General features: G+C 37.0%; 1 pseudogene; it reads left to right on the plus strand.

The window, feature by feature from the left end:
* The first annotated feature begins 1777 nt into the window (after positions 1–1777).
* Positions 1778–18194, plus strand: LOC133799508 (wall-associated receptor kinase 3-like; annotated as a pseudogene).
* The last annotated feature ends 5217 nt before the right edge of the window (positions 18195–23411 follow it).

A 23411-nucleotide genomic window follows, 5' to 3' on the forward strand; every position in this document is an offset into this window, starting at 1 on the left:
AATTACAAGACAAATCGACAAGAGAACATTCTTGCAGATTTGTATTATGGTCGATTTTGGAAACAATAGCTAGATGACACTGGAGTGTAGGCTGAATAGAGGTGGTAGACTTGTCCCCAAGCATTTATAAGCCATTCCTAACTCTCCCTTTGAGCAAGACATTCCCTGTTTGCTTGTCCTTGACAAAACAACATTTTTTATGGAATTCAAGAAAAACGTCATCGTCTTTGGTGAGATTATAAACGTTAACAAGATTCGTAGTGATTGAAGGAACTTGTAAGACATATTTTAATTGTAAATAAGAGTGAGTAAGAGAAGGAAGTGATGCTTCACCAATGTGAGAAATAATTAGTTTCTTACCATTGCCAACAGCTAGAGTTTCTGATCCATGATTAGGTTGAACAGATGCAAGATGTTCCATACCAAACGCAACATGATTCGTTGCACTAGTGTCAGCATACCAAGAGGAGTCATCACCAAAGTCAGGTATAGAGGTGGACATATATGCTTGAGCTTCTCCAATTTCACCAGTGTGACATTCTTGCTCTGTGAGATAGGCTCTCGGTTGAGCACTTGTGTTCTTCGGGGTGACAAAGTTCTTGTCAAAACGATAATGACATATAGCTGCAGTGTGACCAAGCTTTAGACAAACTTGACAGGGAAGGCATGTGGAAGGGGGAGGACCACGATAGTAGTTTCTACCAGCTGGTCTGGACCCCATATGAGTAGAAGATCCTCTGCCAGAGCCATAGCTGGGTCTATTCGTGTGTGAGGGCGTGGTTCTTGATGAGCCAAAGGTCAAATTTGCAGCCATCTTCCCTGAGATATATGCAATGGAATGATGGCGTTCCAGGCGGCATTCATGAGCCATCAGAAGTGCTTGAATCTCTTCAAGACTCTTCGATTTAGAACTTGAGGTAATGGCAGAAACAACAGGATCGTATTCCGGACCAAGTCCATTGAGTAGTTGTAACTCAACATCTTGATCACTAATGCAGCAACCAGCAATAGCAAGGCTGTCACACAAACACTTAATTTTGTCAACATAATCAAAAATTGACAAGGTACCTTTCTGAATGTTTGATAATTGTCCCTTGAGTAGCAAGAGTCGAGCCTTGGATTGACTAGAAAATTGTTGCTCGTGAGCTTTCCAAACATCATACAAGGTGGAATAGGTAGCGACTGAGGCAAGAACTCCTTCGGACATAAACGATCAGAGCCAAGAAAGTAGAAGTTGATCTCTACGTTTCCATTGCGCAAAAGCAGGGTTAGAATCTCCAGAAACCAATTTCTTTGGAGGAGAAACATTGCTGAAAAGAATTTCATCTAGGTCATGACCAATGACCATGGCTACACCTTGGGATTTCCAGGCAAGGAAATTATCCCAATCAAGTTTTACAGTGAGGGAAGAAGTTAATGAATTGGAAAAGGGATTCCATGGCTGAGTAGAAGTTGACACCGGAGTTGTTGTAGCAATGGTCGCCGGAGCAATAGTCTCATCAGAGTTCAACGAAGTCAGGGACGTTAGTCAGGGGCACTGATACAATAATAGAGTTTTTGAAGAAAGAGTTTCTTGAGAGAATTTGGAGAAAAGCTTAATCTCAAAGTGAGAGATTAAGAATGTATTTATAGAGTAACTGTTACAAGAGAGAGTTGTTACAACATAAATGTTTAAAATAAAATAAAGCACACCTATCTTTAACTAATCTAGTTTTGACAAGTAAAACAATACAACTGCAAAATACAACAGAATTAACAATATGGTTATCATTGGGGAATGAGAAAAATAAAGTTGACCAAGCTTAAAGAGAAGTTCTTTGAACAAAATGGTGGATTGATGTTACAAAAAACATTGTCAAATATTGAAAAGGAACCTCTTGAGACAACTAAAATCTTTACAAAGGAAGAGCTAGAAAGAGCTACAAACAATTATCATGAAAGTAGAATCATTGGTGAAGGAGGATATGGAATAGTTTATAAAGGAATATTAGCAAACAACAAGGTAGTTGCCATAAAAAAGTAAAATTTTGGGGTTCAAGTTATTCAAATAGAGCAAACTGAACAATTTATCAATGAGGTAATTATGCTCATGCAAATTAACCATATAAATGTGGTCAGGCTTTTAGGTTGTTTAGAGACAGAAGTGCCTACATTAGTTTATGAGTTCATTACCAATGGAACTCTTTTTCAACATCTCCATAATAAAGACACTGAAGCACCATCACTTTCATGGGAATTGAGATTAAAGATAGCAACTAAAACTGCAGGAGGTCTAGCATACTTGCATTATAAAACTAATACCCCAATTGTACACAGAGATGTAAAGACTATGAATATACTTTTGGATGAAAACTACGTAGCAAAAGTGTCAGATTTTTTAACGTCCAGGCTAATTGAACAAGATGAAGATCAATTATTGAAGAGGTTTTATGAAGCAAGAAAATCTAAGAGGAAACTTTAGAAAAGAGTTACAAGATCTAGCTGAAAAACCTTAGTTGTAAACATAGGTGTTAATTGTATTTATAGAAAAAATATTACAGCTTACAAATAAGAGATTAGTTAGAATAACTAACTCTGTAAACAACTAAAAACAAAACTTATAATGTAATAGAAATATGCTAATACAGAAATATGCTAATACAGAAAACTAACAACTAACAATCAATTACATTTATGTGTTTTTATCCCCCTCAAACGAAAAAGGGTGTTCACCACATTGAATTTGGAATTATGGTAGGCAAATCGATCAATAGGCAGAGCTTTGGTAAGAATGTCTGCCACTTGATCCGAAGAAGGCACATAAAAAACTAAGAGATCCTTAGCAAGCACCTGGTCTTGAACAAAATTAAGATCCATCTCGATGTGTTTACATCGAGCATGGAAAACAGGGTTAGCAGTTAGAGCTGCAGCCCCTTGATTGTCAACCCAAAGTACTGGTGATTCAGGTAAGGTGACATGAAGCTCGGTTAGGAGAGAAACGAGCCATTTCACTTTAGCAGCTGCATTAGCCAAGGCACAGAATTCACTTTCCGTACTTGAACAAGCAACAACTTGTTGCTTTTTAGCAAACCAAGACAGTAAATTTCCTCCTAAAAACATGGCATAACCACCAGTTGACTTCCTGTCATTGGGGCAACTAGCACAATCAGCATCTGAATAGCCCTGTAGAGTGAGAATAGCAACTGGTTTAAGGAGAAATTCCTCATAAATAGTACCCTTTCAATACCGTAGTAACCTTTTACAAGTTTCCCAATGTGTAACTATTGGAGCTTGAACAAATTGGCTCAACTTGTTGACTATGAAAGCAACATCAGGTTTGGTTAGAGTCAAGTACTATAAGGCCCCCAATGTGCTCCTATATCATGTGACATCATTGAATGGTGTACCAGAATGTAGAGAACGTGTATGTGTAGAACTTATAGGACTAGGATAAGCTTTAGCCCCTTCTAAGTGCAACTTCAACAATAAATCAGTAATGTACTTTGTTTGCGAAAGTTACATACCAGTTGAGTTCCTAAACACCTCAAGACCAAGAAAGTAATGTAAGGGACCAAGATCCTTGAGTTGGAAACTAAGATACAAGATGAGTTTGGTGATGAAAGTATTGTTAGGCCCTGTCACCAAGATGTCGTCGGCATATACTAGTAGCAAAACAAGTGTAGGACCTGAGCCATATATGTAGAGGGAAGTATCAGACTTGGAAGCTACAAAACCCCAGATGAGTAATGTTGATTTTAGCCTGTCATTCCAGGACCTAGGAGCCTATTTCAATCCATATAATGCCTTGTTGAGTTTATAGACATAGCTAGCCTTGTCTTGATCAATAAAACCATGAGGTTGTTTCATGTAAACAACTTCATTAAGAGTGCCATTTAAAAAGGCATTACTGACATCTAATTTTTTGACCTCCCAATAAGAAGAGACAGCAAGTGTTAATATTGTTCTAACAGTCGTTGGTTTAACAACTGGACTTAAAGTCTCTACATAATCTATTCCAAATTCTTGAAGATAGCCCTTAACAACAAGTCTAGACTTGTATTTATCCCTTGAACCATCTGCTTTAAGCTTCACTTGAAACACCCACTTTTTACCAATTAGATGCATGCTAGGGTCATAAGGAACTAGAGTCCAAGTGCCTTGTTTGATCAATGCATCATACTCCTCTTTCATAGAAGCAAACCATTGAGAATCCTTCAATGCAGCTCGTGTACTGGAAGGTTCAATAGGTAACAATGCTTCTGGTAAAGATGTAGAGTAGCTTGATAGGCTTTCAGCTAGTAAATTCCAAGCTGGGATCTAGTCACCATTTGATGAGTTCGAGGAGCGGAGATAGGAATATTAGCAGCTGTATCATGGGATGGAGCAAAGAGAGTAGGAGAATCAGTAATCGAATCTGAGGAGGAAGACTTCTTAGAAGTAGCTGCTGACATCTCAGAAACAGAAGGTAACTTAGGTGTAGCATCATTAGGAAAGGAAGGATTTACAGGAAGAGAAACACCATTATTAGTAGAAGAAATAGTTGGTGTTGCAAACTGAGTAGTAGGAAAAGAAGTGGGGTTCATAGAAGGTACATGATGCTCAGTTAGTGGAGCTGAACCTGAGAATTGTGTTTCATTAAACAAAACATTCCAAGCTATGAAGATTCTTCCATCAGCATTCTCACATAAGTAACCCTTATGTTGAGGAGAGTACCCGAAAAAGATGCAAGGTGCAGATCGGAATGTGAGTTTGTGAGCATTGCAAGGGAGCAAATAAGGGTAACAGATACACCCAAAAGTCTTCAAAAAGTTGTAATCAGAGGCATGACCAAATAAACACTCATAAGGGTTCAAATCATAAAGAACTTGAGCGGCCAGCCTATTGATAGAGTATATTGTACACTGAAAAGCATGCCACCATTATGACATGTTAAGACCAGATTTGGCTAATAATGTAAGTCATGTCTCAGTAATGTGTCTGTGTTTTCTCTCAGTCTTCCCATTTTACTCATGTGTATGAGGATATGGGTGTTGAAATCTTATTCCTTAGTCCTTTAAGTATCTGTCAAACACTCGGTATTCTCCTCCCCAATCAGCCTGTACACACTTAATAGGTAGTATCAAATTGCTTTTCAACTAGGCTCTTGAATTTGATGAACACTTCAAAGGCTTGTGACTTCAAACTCAACGAAAAAATCCAGGTAAATCTGCTAAAATCATCAAGAAAATGTACATAATATTTGTAACCATGTTTAGAGTTAGTATGAGCTGGTCCCCAAAGGTCGGTATGTATGAGTTCCAAAGGCTGAGTAGCTTTATTGTTAGACATAGAAAAGGGTAGCTTATGACTTTTCCCTAGTTGACAAGCCTCACAAAAATTTAGAATTTTAATTTAGACATAATTTTTGTTAGGACTCGAGAAGTTGGGTGGCCAAGTTTGCAATGCCATATATTGATATCAATAAAAGTAGAAGTAGAGTAAACTTGAGGAGATGAGTCAATGGAAATTGCATTTTTATTGATTGAATTTTCAGTACAAGAAGAAAACATAGTACAATTATTACAATAAGAAATACATGATTTATTACAAGAGGATGAAAGTGTTTGACAATGATTGAAAGCACTAGAAGAAGAATCAGAAGTGGTGGCTAAATGGTACTGCAGACTCGTGGAAGAGAGGCTTTGGGAGTCATCACCAAGCATGTACAACCCATTTCTAACTTTCCCTTTTGTAAAATCCTTTTTTGGCTAAACTTTAATTTAGACAAAATATTTTATTTGTTTAAAGAAAAATCAGTAGCATATCTCCATATTGATTTTCGGATTAAATTAGCAATATTTTCAGCTGATTTTGTAATGTGAAAATATCTTTAAGTGTGAATATATTTGTTGCCTTATTTATCTCAAATAATCAATTTTTGGTAAAAATATATTGTGCAAATATCTTGAGATTATTTTCAGGGATTATGTGGGATTATGTCTTTTCTGGAATAAAGAAGGTATCAAAAATGAACATGGTCAAAAGAAATGACCATGTTCGTTCTGCCAGATAACACTGATTTCACTGCTGACTCATCAGTTTCCTTTTCTGTCGACACAGAACGCATCTGGCTGGCTGATTTCCTAAATCAAAGGAATTTGCAAATTGATTTCAAAGATACCAGAAAATGATGGCCTTGGACGATTTCCCTGCCTATAAATACCTTGCCAAGGCCTTTGGAATTTTCACCTCTTCCATTTTGAATATTTGTAAACGTTATGTTATTTTGAAGAGTGTGTTTATTTGTAGAGATTAAGTTTGTTCACCTTAATCTTTGTGAGAGTGTTGAGTGTACTTGTGGATATCTATCTAGTCCATTGTAATCAGATAGTGTCTATTGTGAACGTGTTCATAAGGATCTTCGGGAGAGGATTCTATCTAAGTCTCACTTCGGGAGGAAGTGTGCACTCGCTGTTCTTTGAAGGGAGTTCAAGAGAATCAGCATTTCATCAAACCAGATTCGTAGAGAAGAGTACAACAAGATTGCGGCAATAGTTTAAGAGGGAGTCTTACATTGTTTAAGTCAATGCTTTTGTACACTTTGTTTCTTTACTAATTTGTTTATTCTCTGGGCGTGGCCCCAACGAGTAGGTTATCTGAAAGGGTTTCTGAACCTTGTAAAAATTCGATGTGTTACTTAATTTTTGCACTGTCTATTTTGTGTGTTCAGTTATGTCGTGACAAGTTCGGATTATGTCCCGATAGAACCATTTTCTGTGTAAACAACTAATTACCATTCCGCATTTTAATTAATTCATTGTTTAATTAATCTAGTAATTACTAAAAACGGAATTTCAATTGGTATCAGAGCGGGTCACTAAACTCTTAGTGCGATCTTGTATTTTTCCGTTTGTTTTGTGCCCTGTGAAATGTCTTTCTTTGCAGAAGGTGGATCTATAACTCGTCCTCCTTTGTTGAATGATTCCAACTATCCTTATTGGAAGGTTAGGATGAGAGCTTTTATTAAATCTCAAGAAGAAAAGGCGTGGAGATCAATCTTAACCAGTTGGACACCTCCGTCTGAATCTGATGATGTCACAAAGGTAAAATCTGAAATTAACTGGACTGATGCTGAAGATAAATTATCCAGTTATAACAACAAAGCTTTGCATGCTATCTTTAATGGCGTTGGTGAAGGTTACATAAAATTAATATCTTCGTGTGAATCTGCCAAAGAAGCTTGGGAAATCCTTCAAACTCAATTTGAAGGAACTGCTGATGTAAAACGTTCTAGGCTTGTTATGTTAACTACTAGATTTGAAAATCTTAGAATGACAGAGACTGAGTCTCTCACAGAATTCTATGAAAGATTGTTTGATATAGCTAATGAATATTTTGTTTTGGGAGAAAAATTGGAAAATAATGTGTTAGTTCGAAAAATTGTTAGAGTGCTTACTGACAGGTTTCAAACAAAGCTCACAGTAATTGAAGAAGCCAAAGATCTCGACACAATGAAAGTAGAGGAATTGATGGGTTCATTGCGAACATTTGAACTCAATCAACAAATTCGCCAAAAGGAAAATCCAAGTGCTCCCAAAGAAAAATCAGTTGCTCTCAAATCATCAAAAATAAAAGATTTTGAAGAAAATGATGGTGAAGACGAAATGGCTTTGTTGACCAAAAAGTTTCAAAAATATATGAAAAAGATTGGTAACAAAAAACCCTCGTTCAAATCTTCCAAAGGTAATCAATTTTCTAGACCTTTTGACAATAACAATAAAAGAGGCATCCAATGCAGGGAATGTGAAGGATTTGGTCACATTCAATCTGAATGTGCTAACACACTGAAGAAAAATAAAAAGGTAATGGCAGCTACTTGAAGTGATCAAGACTCTGAAAGTAGTGATGAGGAAGATAACTTGAATCTTGCCTTAACCTCTGTTGTTTATGCATTAACACTAAATTTGCAGGATAATAAAAGGGTTGTTTGTCTGAACAATGCTATACAGGAAGATAATTCTAATTGTGAATCTAGTGAGTCTGATCTAGACAAGGATTCCCTGAAAGAATCATACAAAGATATGTATGATCAATGGTTAAGGGTTTGTTCTGATAATCGCTTAATGGCAAGCAATAATAAATTCTTACAGGAAAAGAATGATGATCTTGTAAACACTGTGAAGAATCTTGAAGAAAAAATTATTGCAAAAGATTGTGAAATTAAGCGATTGGAAAATGAAATTAACCACATGATTAAAGGTGTTAAAATGCTTAATCCAAATTCCAGGATTTTGGATGATGTTATTGATGTAGGTCAAAAAACTGGTAATTTTTCTGGATTAGGATCTGATGGTTTTAAATCAAAAGGAAAAACCATTTTTGTGAAATCTGGAATACATTTTGTTGCATCCGCTAACTTTTCTGCAGGTACATCTCACACAGTTGATTCGACAAAAAGCAAATCTGTTTCCACATCTGTTAAACAGACCAATTTTCTCAAAAGACCCAACACAGATCGGTTCATTCCAATATGTCATTTCTGTGGAGTGAAAGGACACATCCGGCCCAGATGTTTTACTATGATGAATGTTTTCAAAAACAATTATGTAAACCATTATAGTAAAACAAAACATGTTGTCAGAAAACCTTCAAAATATGTTTGGGTTGAAAAAGAAAGAAAAACTTGTCTTGCTGCTTTTACTTGTCATAAATCTCGTGCTTCTAATTCTTGGTATTTTGATAGTGGATGCTCTAGACATATGACAGGTGATGCAAATATACTCACCAATTTCAAATCTATGAAATGTGGTAGAGTAACCTTTGGTGATGGTATGTCAGGTAATATTCTTGGAAAAGGTACTCTGAGTCTTGATGGTTTACCAAAATTGAGAAATGTTTTACTTGTTGAAGGACTTAAGGCTAATTTAATTAGTATAAGTCAAATTTGTGATCAAGGCTTCACAGTAAATTTTTATCGTGATGATTGCAATGTTGTTGATCAAAATGGCGTGAGTATATTGAAAGGATATAGATCCATTGATAATTGCTATACTCTTTCGCCATCTCTCACATGTCACTCGGCTATAAGTAATACCACTGATTTATGGCATGAGAAACTGGGACATATAAATTTCAAAAGTTTAAAAAAAATTGCAAGTGCAGGATTAGTTCGTGGTTTACCCAAGTTGGGTAGAGAATCTGCAGGTAAATGTGAACCATGTCAGTTAGGGAAACAATTAAAAAAACTCCCACACAACTGTCACGGGAATCAATACTTCAAAAGTTCTTGAACTTTTACACATGGATCTCATGGGTCCCATTCAAGTTGAAAGTATCAATGGAAAAAGGTATATCTTTGTGTGTGTTGATGATTTTTCACGTTTTACTTGGGTTGACTTCTTAAGGGAAAAATCAGACACGTTTGATGCCTTCAAAAATCTGTGCATTAAATTGAGAGTTGAAAAAGATTGCAATATAGGCAAGATTGTGAGAATTAGAAGTGATCATGGTAAAAAATTTGAGAATACTGTTTATGATGATTTCTGTAAATCTCTAGGAATCTCTCATGAGTTCTCAGCTCCCAAGACTCCAGAACATTTGGGGTTGTTGAGAGAAAAAATAGAACCTTGCAGGAGATGGCCAGAGTAATGCTAAACAGTAAAAAACTCTCCAAACGATTGTGGGCAGAAGCAATATTCACTGCTTGCTACACAATCAATCGAGTTTTTCTTAGGCCAGGTACTTTCATAACTCCCTACGAAATTTGGAAAGGTAAAAAGCCCAATGTAAGTTATTTTCATGTTTTTGGATGTATATGCTATATTCTTAGAGATCGTGAGAATATTGGAAAATTTGATTCAAAAAGTGATATAGGAGTGTTTCTTGGATATTCTATGAATAGTAGAGCTTATCGTATTTTTAACATGAGAACTCAAACTGTAATGGAATCATCAAATGTTGTTGTTGATGATTTAAAAGATTTTTCTGAATATTCCAATGAAGAAGAAATTGATAGGTTTATTGCATAAACCTCTCAGACAGAATCTCCTACGGTGAAAAAAGATGATGTTGTGCCCTCTCATACCGAATCTATTACAACAGAAGCTGAATCTGTTCCAACATCGTCCGATCGATCAACAAAGGAAAGGCCAGAAATCATCACAGATTCAATACAGAGAGAACCTTCTGCCAGAATAAAAAAGAATCATCCTTCAGATCTCATTCTTGGTGATATTGAAGAAAGCATGGTAACAAGAAAAAGGTATGTGAATTTGGTTCAATTTGTTTGCTTTGCATCCAGCTTTGAACCAAAAAATGTGAAAGAAGCCTTGAATGATGAGTCATGGATAAAAGCAATGCAAGAAGAATTGGAACAATTCACAAGAAATGAGGTATGGACTCTTATTCCTAGGCCAAATCATACAAATGTTATTGGTACCAAATGGATTTTCAAAAATAAAACCGATGAATTTGGTACAATAATAAGAAATAAAGCTAGGCTAGTTGCTCAGGGGTATACTCAAATTGAAGGAGTTGATTTTGATGAAACTTTTGCCCCTGTCGCAAGACTTGAGTCAATAAGATTGCTATTGGCTGTTGCTTGTGTTGTTGGATTCAAACTTTTTCAAATGGATGTTAAATCTGCATTTTTAAATGGAAATTTGAATGAGGAAGCATTTGTTGAACAACCAAAAGGATTTGAAGATCCACATAATCCTAATCATGTTTTTCAACTTAAAAAGGCTCTCTATGGTCTGAAACAAGCTCCTAGAGCTTGGTATGAAAGATTGACTCAATTCCTTGTTTCAAATGGGTATAAAAGAGGAAGAGTAGATAAAACTCTTTTCATCAAAAATGTTGATTCTGATATTGTTATTGCACAAATCTATGTTGATGATATTGTTTTTGGCTCTACTTCTAACATTTTAGTGCAGGAATTTGTCAAACAAATGACGAATGAGTTTGAAATGAGCATGGTAGGTGAGTTAACCTATTTTCTAGGTCTGCAAGTCAAACAGTCAGAAGATGGAACTTTCATCTCTCAAAGTAAGTATGCAAAAAATCTGGTCAAGAAATTTGGGATGGAGTTTGCCAAACACGCCAAAACACCAATGGGAACCACAGTCAAACTAACCAAGGATGAAAATGGTGTTAAAGTTGATCCAACCTTGTACAGAAGCATGATTGGAAGTCTTCTGTATCTCACAGCCAGTCGTCCTGATATGAGCTACAGTGTGGGGGTATGTGCTCGATATCAAGGAGATCCTATGGAATCACATGTGAGAGCTGTAAAGCGAATCATCCGTTATGTAAATGGTACTCAGGAATATGGAATTTGGTACTCAAAGGAAACAAACTCTAACCTTGTTTGCTTTAGTGATGCTGATTGGGCAGGCAATGCAGATGACCGAAAGAGTACAAGTGGGGGATGTTTTTATCTGGGGAACAATCTGGTTTCTTGGCATAGTAAGAAACAAAATTCAATCTCTCTATCTACTGCTGAGGCCGAGTACATAGCTGCAGGAAGCTGTTGTACGCAATTATTGTGGATGAAACAAATGATGACAGATTATGGGTTTGATCTTAAAACTTTGACTATTTTCTGTGATAACACTAGTGCTATTAATATCTCAAAAAATCATGTTCAACACTCTCGCACTAAACACATTGACATTCGTCATCATTTTATTAGGGAACTCGTTGAAAATAAAACTTTGATCTTAGAATATATTGAGACTGACAAACAGATTGCAGATATTTTTACAAAAGCCCTTGATACAGTCAGGTTTGATTCCCTCAGGAAATCCTTGGGGGTTTGTCCCAATTAAATTGGTTTGTGCTGTACCTTATCCCTATGCTTGAAAAAGTTGTGTGATGTCTCCTTGTCCTTGCTCACCGAAAAAAGTTCCAATCATTATGTCAAAATATTTTTTTACTTCAGGTTAGAAATTATAGTTAATATAATTCATGCTATTTTTCTTCAAAATAAAATTCAAAAACAAATAGTCCCTCCAATTAATATTTCTTCAATTCAATTTGTGTTTTTGTGTGTGAGCATTTGATCCTCGAAAAGTATTTCAAGCTCCATCTTAGAATAGAGCTACCTACACTGTTGTGTAAATTGCTTAACCTTGAGTAAGTTGGAACTATGTAACTAACAATTATGTAGAAGATACTCTACCACTGTTAAAAAACAGCCTTCAGTGTAGTGTGAAAGCGTCTAATTTGGTTACTCATTGAGAAAAAGGCTAAAAATTGCCACATAGGGCAATGTCCCTGAAAAAGGCTAAAAATTGCCATACAGGGCAATGATCTCTGCTTTCACAATCACACACAAATGCTTAAGATATACTGTTGGGCAAAATTTGTAAGTCTCATACACACTGATTGATTTGAGTGAAATATTTTTTGTGATTGGAGTAAATGTTTTGTGATATCTTATTTTGAAAAAGAAAAGCATGATTTATATTAAATATATTTTCTAAACCTTATAGTAAAGATGTGTTTTGATATAATGATTGTTTCTTTCTCCACATGCAAGGGCACGAAGACATTGAGCACTAATAAAAAATGGGATATATTTTTTTGGTACATTTGGTTATATTACTTAATATAATATTATAATAAAAATAATAATATATATTTCTTTTTGAGGGAAATCAAATCTGAGTGTGTCAAAAAGGGTATGTCGTATCTTGATTGTTTTTGTCCTAATCTCATATTTTATTAAGATCAAAAGTTTCCATTTTTGGCTTGTTTCCCAATTTGTGTCGTGCACTATTGTTGGCAGTTATTATTGAGATATTTGGTGTGTACTTTCCAAAAGTGTTTATCCTTTTTAATTATCAAATAAAGGAATTAAAGATCAAATCCCTACCTTTCTCTGTCTTTATATTCGGATTTCCTTGGGCCCAATACTTCAACTGTCTCCATTCTTCTCTTTTTCTGGTTCCTTGTTTTTCCTTGACAGTTTTTTTTTCCCTCATTCTCGTACAACAATGGTGAGAACCAGAGGAAGTGGCTCTCGGTCTATCAAGTCAGTGGGTGGTTCGTTGACTGCATCTCCATCCCTCACCAAGAAGACAGCTAGGAAGAGTACCTTGTCTCATCCCATCCACATTGATGGTTCCATCACCACGTGCAAAGCCGTGGTCATTCCGGACCTTGAAGCCCCCAAAGTTTCGACTGAACCTCCTTCATCGGCGGCTCTGCTCGCCTCTGTCCCAGGGACTTCCAAAAGGGGTCGAGCTTCTCCATCAGAGGTTGTCTCTGATCATGACCATGATCCTACCAAACCCCATTCTGATTCCTCAGAGTCACCTGATGTGCATGCACCCAAGAAGAAAAGCAAAGGTTGGTTCCAGGTCTCTTCTTCTCGAAAATCTCCTCGTTCCAAAGGGCCTAATCCTTCTAATTCCACGCCGAAGGCTTCGTCTCCTGTGGGTTCCACTCCTCGTTCCAAGTTTCGGTCAAAGGTAAAGAAAATTCCTCCACCTTGTTCTTCTTCTGAATCTGACCCTTCTTCAGATTGTGTACCCTCTGATGAAGATCCCCTTGAAGACGAGCCCTCTCTTGAGGAAAATGTTGGCTCTGAAGAAGAATCTGACCCATCAGAGGACCCTCCTGTTTCACCAAAGGGCAAGAAATCTGTGAAAATTCCTGAGATTTGCACCAAGTCTCCCTTGGGTCTCAAAGTCTCTCCAGGTTCTTCCTTTAAGGCTCACTCTCTGAATTTTTGTTTCAATGACAATGAGAAAAATATGAAGCATTATGTGCATCGTGATTTTATCTGTGAGAAAAAAATTTCATTCTCGGCCCATAGAGTGTTTGGGGTCATTAAAAATATTGAGGATCGGGGGTGGTTAGGTTCTTTAACCGGGCTGGATGGTTTTGTTCCTAGAGTTGTTCAAGAATTCTATGCCAATCTCAATGATGATCTGTTTGATAGGAAGTCTTTTATGTTTGGACAAGTTTATGTCCGAGGTAATTGGTATTTGTTCAATGCTGTTGAAATTGCCAAGGTTCTTAATTTGCCCCTTTCTGTTGACAATGTTGTTGTGGATTTCAACAAAGATAAGGTGCTTTCGGAGTTGGTAGGACAAAATATGGTTTGGGAACCTCACTCAGTACTCAAAGTAATCGATCTTACTCATTACTATGTTGTGCTTCACAAATTTGCCACCGCCAATTGGATTCCCACTACTCATACCTCCACCATTACTTTTGACACGACCTTTCTGTACAAAGTCGGAACTGATCTCCAAGTTGATCTTGCCTCTCTCATTTTTGACCAGATCACTGCCTTAGGGAATGCCAAAAAGAAAGGTCAATATTTGGTGTTTCCCCATTTGATCTACAAGTTGCTTGATTCTCAAAAGCCTCTTCGTTTGGAATATGAGATCTTGACTCCTCCTACTGCCAGAGCAGACTACAAACTCAAGAAGGAACCATCATCTATTAAAGCAACTAAAGGGATTGCTCTCAAGGCTGGCGATGCTGATTCTGTTGCTGCTGAACTCGCTGGTGTCAAGGCCACCCTGGAATCTGTTCAAACAGAAGTGTTCAGCCTCAAGAGTTGTCTCTCAACCATGATGTCTCACTTTGCAGCGGGTCCTTCCAACTGAGTCCATTTAGTTTATTTTGATCTTTTCGCTTTCAATAAATTGTAAAAGAACGCTTTTTTAGTGTCTTTTTGTTTTTTGGGTTACTCCTTTGGCTTCTTGCTAGACAACAAGGGGGAGTAATTGTGGTTCATTTTGATCAGTTTATCCTATTTTAAACTATTGGTTCCTGTTTCATTTGAATTGCTTTTCGCAGGGGGAGTCTTGCTATAATTTTTTATCCTTGTTACATTTGTGATAATTTTCGCAGGGGGAGCAATCCATTGCTATTTTGCTATTTGCTCTAACCTGTCTTGTCTTGCAGGATCTTTTCAAAATAAACACTTAAAATATTCTTGTCTATCAAGTTGCCAAAGGGGGAGATTGTAAAATCCTTTTTTGGCTAAACTTTAATTTAGACAAAATATTTTATTTGTTTAAAGAAAAATCAGTAGCATATCTCCATATTGATTTTCGGATTAAATTAGCAATATTTTCAGCGGATTTTGTAATGTGAAAATATCTTTAAGTGTGAATATATTTGTTGCCTTATTTATCTCAAATAATCAATTTTTGGTAAAAATATATTGTGCAAAAATCTTGAGATTATTTTCAGGGATTATGTGGGATTATGTCTTTTCTGGAATAAAGAAGGTATCGAAAATGAACATGGTCAAAAGAAATGACCGTGTTCGTTCTGCCAAATAACACTGATTTCCCTGCTGACTCATCAGTTTCCTTTTCTGTCGACACAGAACGCATCTGGCTGGCTGATTTCCTAAATCAAAGGAATTCGCAAATTGATTTCAAAGATACCAGAAAATGATGGCCTTGGACGATTTCCCTACCTATAAATACCTTGCCAAGGCCTTTGGAATTTTCACCTCTTCCATTTTGAATATTTGTAAACGTTATGTTATTTTGAAGAGTGTGTTTATTTGTAGAGATTAAGTTTGTTCACCTTAATCTTTGTGAGAGTGTTGAGTGTACTTGTGGATATCTATCTAGTCCATTGTAATCAGATAGTGTCTATTGTGAACGTGTTCATAAGGATCTTCGGGAGAGGATTCTATCTAAGTCTCACTTCGGGAGGAAGTGTGCACTCGCTGTTCTTTGAAGGGAGTTCAAGAGAATCAGCGTTTCATCAAACTAGATTCGTAGAGAAGAGTACAACAAGATTGCGGCAATAGTTTAAGAGGGAGTCTTACATTGTTTAAGTCAATGCTTTTGTACACATTGTTTCTTTACTAATTGGTTTATTCTCTGGGCGTGGCCCCAAGGAGTAGGTTATCTGAAAGGGTTTCTGAACATTGTAAAAATTCGTTGTGTTATTTAATTTTTGCACTGTCTATTTTTTGTGTTCAGTTCTGTCGTGACAAGTTCGGATTCTGTCCCGACAGAATCGTTTTCTGTGTAAACAACTAATTACCATTCCGCATTTTAATTAATTCATTGTTTAATTAATCTGGTAATTACTAAAAACGGAATTTCACCTTTGATCAAGACAGTCCTCGATTGCTTGTCCTTGACAAACAACACTATTTGTGAAATTCAAGAAATATATCATTATCCTTAGTTAACTTGGAAACTGAGACAAGATTTTTAGTAAAGGAGGAACTTTCAAATCTGAATTTAAATGTAAGGGAGATTTGGAAGAGGAAGGAAGAATGGCCTGACCAATATGAGAGATGATGAGTTTCTTACCATTCCCCACAACAAGGGATTCTGTATACCAGTATAGCGCTGAGCTGATTCCAAGTTTTCCATTCCAAAAGCAACATGGTTAGTTGCTTCAGTGTCATCATACCACATTGAGTCATCACCAAAGTCAGGTATTGTCGAAGAAGAATAGGCTTGAGGATCAGGGTCAGATTCATGCTCTGCTAAGTAAGCACGAGGCTGAGAAGAAGGAGTCTTAGGAGTGACAAATCCCTTATCAAACCTGTAATGACAGATGGCTGCAGTATGGCCGAGCTTTAAACACACTTGACATAAGGGCTTGGAATTGGAAGAAGGAGGACCTCTAGAGAAGTTTCTTAGACCAATTCTTGAAGAATCATAGGAGGATCCTCGATTGTTGAGGAAAGGGGTTCTGTAAGGAGCTTGAGAAGCGTTTCTTGAATAGCCAAAAGTAAGATTGGCAGAAATCTTTGCAGAAAGATCAATTATGTTATGATTCCTTTCAAGCCTACACTCATGAGCCATGAGAAGAGCTTGAATTTCGTCAAGTGTTTTGGACTCATTACTCGAAGTAATACCAGAGACAACTGGATCGTATTCAGGGCCGAGGCCATTGAGCAATTGAAGCTCGATATCATCATCACTAATAGTATAACCAACAATCGCCAAATTGTCACATAAAGACTTAATCTTGTCAACGTAATTTGAAATAGAAAGTTTGCCTTTCTGGATATTAGCTAGTTGACTTTTGAGTTGAAGGAGACGAGCTTTTGACTGGCTTGCAAATCGTTGTTCAAGGGACTTCCATAAGGAGAAGGAGATAGTATGAGAGGCTAGGGAAGCAAGAACAACCTCTATCATCGAAGATCGAAGCCAGGAGAGCAATAGTTGTTCTTTACATTTCCATTGACTGTACAGAGGATTCGAGTCTCCATTAATCAAGAATTGTGGAGGCTTGTCGCTAATGAACAAGAGGTCATCAAGATCATGACCTATTACGGTGGGAACCACCTGGGATTTCCAGGCCAAGAAGTTGAGTCGATCAAGCTTGATCGTGAGAGAAGAGGTTAAAGAATTCGAAAATGGATTCCATGGTTGCGAGGGAAAGGTGGATGTTGGAATAGCGACAGCGATAGTGGTTGCTGGAGCAATCATATTCGCCAGAGGATCATCAGGAATTTCAATGTCAGAATGAGTGTCATGAGAAGAGGGTATCATGGACGTGAGTCAAAAAAGCTTTGATACCATGAACAAGTTTTATGAAGCTAGAAAATCTAAGAGGAAACTTTAGAAAAGAGTCACAAGATCTAGCTAAACAACCTTAGTTGTAAACCGAGGTGTTAATTGTACTTATAAAAAAATATTACAGCTTACAAAGAAGAGATTAGTTAGAATAACTAACTCTGTAAACAACTAAAAACAAAATTAACAATGTAACATAAATATGCTAATACAGATAACTAACAAATAACAACCAATTACAGTTATGTGCTTTTAATTATCAACTTTGATGCAAGGCACAGTTGGGTACTTGGACCCTTAATACTTGCAGTCAAACCAACTAACTGATAAGAGTGATGTATATTGCTTTGGGGTAGTGTTAGGGGAGCTACTAACAAGAAATAAAGCATTTTGGTTTGATAAAACTAATGGTGTTAGCCATGCTTCTTCTCTCATCGAAAGAAGATGATCAGGTGCATAATCTCATTGATGATGAAATTCTTAATGATGGAAACAAATAAGGAAGCTGCGAAGCTAACAAAATGGTGATTGGAGATAAAAGGAGAGGAGAGACCTACCATGAAAGAAGTTGCAATGGAATTAAAGGGACTACGAGCTATGTCAAAGCATCCATGGGGAAAAGTGAATTCTTCCGTAGAAGAAAATGAATATGTTAGGGAATTTACCTTCCTCACACCAGCTTCATCTACAAATACAAAAGCAACAAACCAATAGACACAACATACACAAATTCTATAGGAAAATCAGCAAGAAAAACAATAAAATGAACACCAAGAATTATAGAGGTTCAGCCCAAATAACTTGAGCCTACATCCTCTTTGAACTCCCCTTGGGATGTTCTTCTCTGCACTATGAAACAGCAATGAAGATTACAACTTGTCACCACTAGAGAACTTCTACACTTGATGGATTACAATGCCTTAAACCCAAGCAAAACCCCAAGTACACTTGACCATGTACAAAGAAATCTCTCACCCAAGACCCAAGTGTTTCTCTCTCAAGCTCTCTCTCTGAAAAAGCTCCTATTTTACAAATGAAATCTGTTCTCATCTCACTCTTTAAACAACTGAGATAATAAGACTTATTTATAGGGGGTTTTACAACTGTCATCTAACTTAAAAAATACTAGAAATAAACGCAGACACATCTGGCGAAATGGTAGACACGACTGAAAGAAAAACGTAACTTTGCTGATGTGTTCGGATGTTTAATGCAGACCAAAAATTCTAACAAATTTCCACCTTGGTCTTCGTTAAACATGGATTGCAGAGATAAACATAACTTCCCAAGGATCCCAGTTCAGCCACCAACTATCATCCATGATCAATTCCGAGCAAGCTTAGACAGTAGTTAAACTTGCTCAATGGCAATATCTTAGTTCCAGCATCAGCGGGGTTCTCTTCTGTGGGGACTTTTTCGACATTGATTACACCTTCAGTGACCTTGTCACGAATAAAGTGATACTTGATCTCCACATGCTTAGTCCGGTCATGAAATACTGGATTCTTACACAAATGTATGGCACTTTGACTATCTGAAAAAATTGTAGCTTTTCCTTTGAACACTTGTAGCTCTTTTAGAAGACCTTGAATCCAAATACCTTCTTTGATTGCTTCAGTAGCAGCCATGTACTCAACTTCAGTAGTTGAAAGTGCAACTACAAATTGTAGTTGAGACTTCCAACTCACACAATTCCCACTTACTAGAAAGTAATAGGCTGTAGTAGACTTTCTAGTGTCTCGGTCTCCAGCATAATCCGAGTCTACAAACCCACTGATTTCCACCTGATTAAGATGTCGCTTGTACACCAACCCATGTCTAGTAGTATTAATCAAATAACGTAGCAACCACTTCATAGCATCCCAATGAATTCTTCCAGGATTTGCCATGTATCTACTTAGAGCACTAATCGAGTGTGATAAATCAGGCCTAGTGCAAATCATTAGATACATTATAGCTCCAACAGCATTAGAATAAGGTACCTTGGCCATATCTTCCCTTTCAAACTCAGTTTTAGGACAATCACTATTTGTAAGCTGATATTGACTTGTCAATGGCTGTTTGACAGCTTTAGCACCCTTCATAGAAAACCTTTTTAGAACCTTTTCAACATAAGACTTTTGACTGATGAAGATGGTATGTTGATCCCTATTTCTCTTGATCTCCATACCTAAAATCTTTGTAGCCATGCCCAAATCCTTCATTTCAAATTCTGTTTTGAGAAGAGCCTTTAATTTATTCAGCTTGTCCCTTTTGTCACTAATCAGCAACATATCATCCACATACAACAGTAGATACTCAACATCTTTGAATTGTTGTCCTTTGAAGTAGAGGCAAGGATCATAGTAGCTTCTTTGAAAACCATGCTTTATCATGAACCCATCAAAACGTTTATACCACTGCCGAGGAGATTGCTTGAGGCCATACAACGATCTCTTGAGCAAACAAACTTTATCTTGGCCTTTGAACATCTCAAACCCAATTGGTTGCTCCATGTAAATAGTCTCTTCTAAGTCACCATGTAAAAAAGCAATTTTTACATCCATCTGGTCAAGTTCCAGATTGAACTGGGCAACCAAAGATAACATGATTCTTATGGTTTTATATTTAATGACTGGTGAGAAAATCTCTGTAAAATCCACTCCTTCCTTTTGAGTGAAGCCCTTAGCAACCAACCTTGCTTTGTATCTCACTGGTTCTTGATCATCCATGCCTTCTTTTACTTTGAACAACCATCTACATGCTACTACATTCTTGTCTTTGGGTCTATTAACCAACGTCCAAGTATCATTCTTATACAAAGACCTCATTTCCTCCTTCATAGCATCAATCCAATGCTTTGAATCTGAACCTTTTACTGCCTCGTCATATGAGTTGGGTTCTGAATTAGCTAACTCAAGTGCAGACATCAGTGCATAAGCTATCATGTCATCCCAAGCTGTAAGTGTAAGCTTTTGGACTGGTTTTGGTTCTCTCCTAACTCTGTCTCTTGCAAGTTGATATGACACAGTCGGATCTGCATGTATTTCAGATGCATCTACACTTTGTTCTGGTTGCATTTCAGCTGGAGTTTGAGTGAGGTTCTGAATCTTATTTCCTTCCACCTGATTTGTGTTGGGTGCTCTTGTTTCCATCTGAACTAAAGTCTCTACTATACCTGCATTGTTAGTACTATTTTGTTCTTGACCTGCAGGAATGTTAGTTTGAGATAAACAAGGAAAACAATCTTCTTTAAATATAACATCACGACTGATTATAAGTTTGTAACCTTTGTTTTCTTTAACCCATAATTTGTAACCTTTAGTTCCCTGTGGGTAACCCAAAAATACACACTTAACTGCTCTAGGATCTAATTTACCCTCTCTTTGATGTGCATAAGCAGCACACCCAAATACTCTTAAGTGAGACAAGTTTGGTGGTTTATTGGACCATTTTTCTTCAGGTGTCTTAAACTCTATAGTTGTATTAGGACATCTATTTACTAGATATGCAGCTGTCATTATAGCTTCCCCCCAAAATCCCTTGGGTATACCTGAACTAATCATCATACATCTAGTTTTATCAAGTAGTGTTCGGTTCATTCATTCAGCCACCCCATTTTGTTGAGGTGTTAATCTCACAGTTCTATGTCTTTGAATACCATTCTCTCTACAATATGAATAAAAAATCTCATTGCAAAATTCTAATCCATTATCGGTCCTCAATATTTTAATCTTCCTATTTATTTGATTTTCCATAAGAATTTTCCAATTTTTAAAAGCCTCAAATGCATCATTTTTATGTTTCAATAAATGCACCCATACTTTTCTAGAAAAATCATCTACAATAGAAAGAAAGTAATTGTTACCTCCAATTGTTGGAGTCTTTTCTGGACCCCATAAGTCTGCATGTAGGTATTCAAGTATGCCCCTTGAATTGTGTTGCCCAACTTTGAAAGCCAATCTGTGATGTTTGCCCAAGCACAATTCTCACAAAAATCTACCTTGCTCACCTTATCCTTTCCAAGTAAGCTTTGTTGCTTTAACACTTGCAAGCCTTTATCACTTATGTGACCAAGCCTCCTATGCCATAGGATTGCCTTGTGATCTTCTGGTGCCTCAGCTAAAGTGCTGCTGCCAGTTACTGTTTCACCAAATAGATAGTATAGAGAGTCCTTCTTAATTCCCTTAAGAACTACCATTGAACCTCTACAAATCTTCATGGTTCCACGCTCTATCTTTACTGTATAATCTGCATCATCAAGCACGCTTAGTGAAACCAAATTTCTAGACAGATTAGGAACATACCTGACATTCTTCAATGTTCGAATGACACCATCAAACATTTTGATGTTGATTGAGCCTATTCCAGTTACTTGGCAAGATTGATTATTCCCCATAATAACCTTACCACCATTCAACTCTCTGAAATCTTGAAGCCATTCTTTATTGAAAGTCATATGGTATGAACACCCTGAGTCCATGATCCAATCTTTTTCATTTTCTCCTGTTGCTGCAATTAAAGCTTCAACATCATTGCAAGCTTTTCCAATATTTGCTGAATCCGTATGTTCAGATTTTCCCTCGTAGATGGATCTAGCACTTTCACAGACGGAACTCCTGCCCTTTTGTTTTCTCAGCCAGAGATAACAATCTCTCTTCATGTGACCAAGCTTGCCACAATGAAAACACGCCCTTGAATTGTTTGGACCTCTGGAACCAGATCTACCTCTGCTCTTGTTGTGCCTTTTACCATGATAGCCATTTGAGTTTTTGTGTGGTGATTGACCCCTTGCGTAGTTGCTTTCTCCAAGATTTGGTGAAGAAGATTTCTCTGATTTTAACTCTAAATCATTTGATTTCAATGCTGAAATTACTTCTTCTAAAGTAATTGATGTACGACCATACTTGATAGCACTTTTGACCTCCTTAAACAATTTAGGCAAAGAATTTAAAATGATAATTTCTTGGTTTTCATCACTTAAAGCTTCTCCTTCTCCTGAGTTAGCCAACTCAATGTTCATCCTTAGAAACTCATCCAAATTCTGCTCCAAACTCTTGCTACTGCTCATCTTAAATCCAAAGATTCGTTCCTTAAGAAAGATTTTGTTGGTGAGAGTCTTTTGCTGAAATAACTCATCTAGTTTCTTCCAAATCTTGGATGGAGTGTCTTCTTTATCAACCATTCGAATGATAGAGTCCGACAAATGAAAAATCATAATCCCAATGGCTGATTCGAGCATTTCTTCTTTTTGATCTTTTGTAGTGCCTTCAGGCCATGAAATGGGATCTTCAAGAACACGCAATAACTTTTGAGAAGCCAACATTCCTTTAATCTTCCTTCTCCAAATTCTAAAATCCCCATTACCATCAAACCTCTCTATTTCAAGCTTCATATTACTCATATTGTTGCAATAACTCCAATCCAAGAGACTTTGAACAGATTCTTGAACCTTCGAACTCGATTCTTGGAATTCTTTCTTGACTGAAACTTTTTCTGTGTCACTTTCTGATGAAGAACTTGATTCAGCCAGTTCTTCCCTTCTTTGTCACCTTTGATCTTGAAGCTAAACTTTGTCAATCAACCTGGCTCTTGATACCACTATTAGGGAATTTACCTTCCTCACACCAGCTTCATCTACAAACACAAAAGCAACAAACCAATAGACACAACATACACAAATTCTATAGGAAAATCAGCAAGAAAAACAATAAAATGAACACCAAGAATTATAGAGGTTCAGCCCAAATAACTTGAGCCTACATCCTCTTTGAACTCCCCTTGGGATGTTCTTCTCTGCACTATGAAACAGTAATGAAGATTACAACTTGTCACCACTAGAGAACTTCTACACTTGATGGATTACAATGCCTTAAACCCAAGCAAAACCCCAAGTACACTTGACCATGTACAAAGAAATCTCTCACCCAAGACCCAAGTGTTTCTCTCTCA

This window comes from Humulus lupulus, chromosome 9 (genome assembly GCF_963169125.1).
Source record: "Humulus lupulus chromosome 9, drHumLupu1.1, whole genome shotgun sequence".
In the NCBI taxonomy this organism is placed as follows: Eukaryota; Viridiplantae; Streptophyta; class Magnoliopsida; order Rosales; family Cannabaceae; genus Humulus; species Humulus lupulus.